The sequence below is a fragment of the Arachis stenosperma genome, chromosome 9 (assembly GCF_014773155.1).
Source record: "Arachis stenosperma cultivar V10309 chromosome 9, arast.V10309.gnm1.PFL2, whole genome shotgun sequence".
NCBI lineage: Eukaryota > Viridiplantae > Streptophyta > Magnoliopsida > Fabales > Fabaceae > Arachis > Arachis stenosperma.
The window spans coordinates 150,408,484-150,412,422 of NC_080385.1; the positions used below are offsets into that span (position 1 = coordinate 150,408,484).

At 39.8% G+C, this 3,939-nt stretch overlaps 1 non-coding gene across 1 annotated transcript; it reads right to left on the reverse strand.

Annotated features, from left to right (window-relative positions):
• Nucleotides 1-1,677: 1,677 nt before the first annotated feature.
• LOC130952871 (small nucleolar RNA R71) lies at nucleotides 1,678-1,781 on the reverse strand. The gene has a single exon (XR_009075047.1). It is a non-coding gene; the product is annotated as a small nucleolar RNA R71 (small nucleolar RNA).
• Nucleotides 1,782-3,939: the final 2,158 nt, after the last annotated feature.

Sequence of the window (3,939 nt, forward strand, 5' to 3'; positions counted from 1 at the left end):
GCATGTTTTTGTTATAATTTTCGAATTCATGCATATATTTCTTGTTTTGATCTTTGAATTCTATTGACTTGAAGTATTTTGTGTGTCTCATATGCATTCTCATATTGTTAGTGTCAGTAGTGCACAAACTGCTAAGTTTGGTGTCTTGCATGCATTGTTATTTGATTCTTGTTGCATTTTGATTAATAGAAAAATCCAAAAATATTTTAATTTGAGTCTTTTCAAGTCAATGATACAAGGAATTGAAGATTCAGAACCAACTGCAGAGGAATTATACAGAAAAAGCTGAGCATTCAAAAATGCCCAGTGAAGAAGGCAGACTGGCGTTTAAACGCCAGCCAGGGCACCTGGTTGGGCGTTTAACGCCCAAAAGGGGTGCATTTTGGGCGTTAAACGCCAGAATGTATACCATTCTGGGCGTTTAACGCCAGGATGGTGCCAGGGGAAGATTTTGTTTTCAAAATCAATTTTTCTTAGTTTTTCAAATCAAATCTTTTTCAAATCAAATCTTTTCAATCAAATGTTTTCAAATTCAATTTCTTTCCTTTTAAAAAGATACTTACCAACAATTAATGATTTGATTGAACATCACAAGATTGTTGCCTTTTCTGTTGAGAGAGGTTTAAATGTTTCAATCATATCTTTTCTTGTTAGGCAAGTCATCAATTTTCAAAATCATATCTTTTCAAATTGTTTTCAAATCATATCTTTTAAAAATGTTTTCAAATCATATCTTCTCAATCACATCTTTTTAAACCCATAACTTTTTAATTAAATCTTTTTAACCACATCTTTTTCAAAATAGTTCTCAATCAAATCTTTTTAATTTCTAATTTCAAAATCTTTTTCAAAATCACTTTATCTCTTTTCCACTTTGATTTTCGAAAATCAATTAACATTTTTCAAAATGTTTTCAAATTTTTTTAATTGAATTTTCGAAAATTCTCTTCCCTCCTTCCCACATCCTTCTATTTATGGAGTACTACTCCTTCTAAATGCACAATTCGAATTTTATCTATTAAAATTCGAATTCTCCTTCTCCTTCTTCTACTATTTCTCTTTTCCTCTGACATTTCAAGGAATCTCTATACTGTGACATAGAGGATTCCACATTCTCTTCTTCTTTTTCTATTTCTTATGAGCAGAAGCAGAGACAAAGGCATTCTTGTTGAAGCTGATCCTGAACCTGAAAGGACCTTGAAGAGAAAGCTAAGAGAAGCCAAAGCACAACTCTCTTTAGAGGGCTTGACCGAATTCTTCAAGGGAGAAGACATGGCAGCCGAAAACAACAACAATGCCAACAATGCAAGGAAGGTGCTTGGTGACTTTACTGCACCTACTCCTGATTTCTATGGGAGAAGCATCTCAATCCCTGCCATTGGAGCAAACAACTTTGAGCTTAAGCCTCAATTAGTTTCTCTAATGCTAAACAGAATTGCAAGTTTCATGGACTTCCAATGGAAGATCCTCATCAGTTTTTAGCTGAGTTCTTGCAAATCTGTGACACAGTCAAGACTAATGGGGTTAACCCTGAGGTCTATAGACTGATGCTATTCCCTTTTGCTGTGAGAGACAGAGCTAGAATATGGTTGGACACTCAACCTAAAGAAAGCCTGGACTCTTGGAAAAGCTAGTCAATGCCTTCTTGGCAAAGTCTTTCCTCCACAAAGATGGAGTAAGCTTAGAGTGGAAGTCCAAACCTTCAGACAGAAGGATGGAGAATCCCTCTATGAAGCTTGGGAAAGATACAAACAATTAATCAGAAGATGTCCATCTGACATGCTTTCTGAATGGAGCATCATAGGTATTTTCTATGATGGTCTCTCTGAACTATCCAAGATGTCTTTGGATAGCTCTGCAGGAGGATCTCTTCATTTGAAGAAGACGCCTGCAGAAGCTCAAGAACTGATTGAAATGGTTGCAAATAACCAATTCATGTACACTTCTGAAAGGAATCCTGTGAACAATGGGACTGGTCAGAAGAAAGGAGTTCTTGAGATTGATGCTCTGAATGCCATATTGGCTCAGAACAAATATTGACTCAACAAGTCAATTTGATTTCTCAAAGTCTGTCTGGAATGCAAAATGCACCAAACAGTACTAAGGATGCTTCATCTGAGGAAGAAGCCTATGATCCTGAGAACCCTTCCATGGAAGAGGTGAATTACCTAGGAGAACCCTATGGTATACCTATAATTCTTCATGGAGAAATCACCCAAATCTCTCATGGAAGAATCAAGAGAGACCTCAACAAGGTTTCAATAATAATGGTGGAAGAAACAGGCTTAGCAATAGCAAGCCTTTTCCATCATCTTCTCAGCAACAGACAGAGAGTTCTAAGCAGAATAATTCTGACTTAGCAACCATGGTCTCTGATCTAATAAAGACCACTCAAAGTTTCATGAATGAAACAAGATCCTCCATTAGAAACTTGGAAGGACAAGTGGGTCAGCTGAGCAAGAAAATTACTGAACTTCCTCCAAGCACTCTCCCAAGTAACACTGAAGAAAATCCAAAAGGAGAGTGCAAAGCCATCAATATGGCCGAATTCTGGGAGGAAGAAGAGGCAGTGAACGCCACTAAGGAAGACCTCAATGGGCGTGCACTGGCCTCCAGTGAGTTTCCCAATGAGGAACCTTGGGAATCTGAGGCTCAAACTGAGACCATAGAGATTCCCTTGGACTTACTACTGCCTTTCATGAGCTCTGATGAGTATTCTTCCTCTGAAGAGGATGAGTATGTCACTGAAGAGCAAGTTGCTAAATACCTTGGAGCAATCATGGAGCTAAATGACAAGTTATTTGGAAATGAGACTTGGGAAGATGAACCTCCCTTGCTCACCAAAGAACTGGATAACTTGTCTAGGCAGAAACTGCCTCAAAAGAGGCAGGATCCTGGGAAGTTTTCTATACCTTGTACCATAGGCACCATGACCTTCAAGAAGGCCTTGTGTGACTTAGGGTCAAGTGTGAACCTCATGCCCCTCTCTGTAATGGAGAAATTAGGGATCTTTGAGGTGCAAGCTGCAAAAATCTCACTAGAGATGGCAGACAACTCAAGAAAACAAGCCTATGGACTTGTAGAGGATGTTCTGGTTAAGGTTGAAGACCATTACATCCCTACTGATTTCATAGTCCTAGAGACTGGGAAGTGCATGGATGAATCCATCATCCTTGGCAGACCATTCCTAGCCACAGCAAAGGCTGTGATTGATGTTGATGGAGGAGAGTTGATCATTCAAGTGAATGAAGAATCCATGGTGTTTAAGGCCCAAGGATATCCCTCTATCATCATGGAGAAGAAGCATGAAGAGCTTCTCTCAAAACAGAGCCAAACAGAGCCCCCACAGTCAAACTCTAAGTTTGGTGTTGGGAGGCCACAATCAAACTCTAAGTTTGGTGTTGAACCCCCACATTCAAACTCTAAGTTTGGTGTTGGGAAGGTCCAACACGGTTCTGAGCATTTCTGAGGCTCCATGAGAGACCTCTGTCAAGCTAGTGACAGTAAAGAAGCGCTTGTTGGGAGGCAACCCAATGTTTTATAATTAATTATGTTCTTTTGTTATTTTATCTTTTTTGTAGGTTGATGATCATAAGAAGTCATAAAAATAATGAAAAAAGCAAAAACAGAATGAAAAACAGGAAGAAAAACAGCACACCCTGGAGGAAGAAGCTGCTGGCGTTCAAACGCCAGTCAGCCTAGCAGATGGGCGTTTAACGCCCAGTCTGGCACCTTTCTGGGCGTTTAACGCCAGAAAGGGGCACCAAACTGGCGTTAAACGCCAGTAAAGGTATAAAACCTGGCGTTAAACGCCAGGAATGGGCACCAGCCCGGCGTTTAACGCCAGGATTGGCCCAAAACGTGGATTTTGGTGCCAATTGGTGCAAGGATGCCTTTTCCTTGACACTACAGGATCTGTGGACCCCACAGGACCCTACT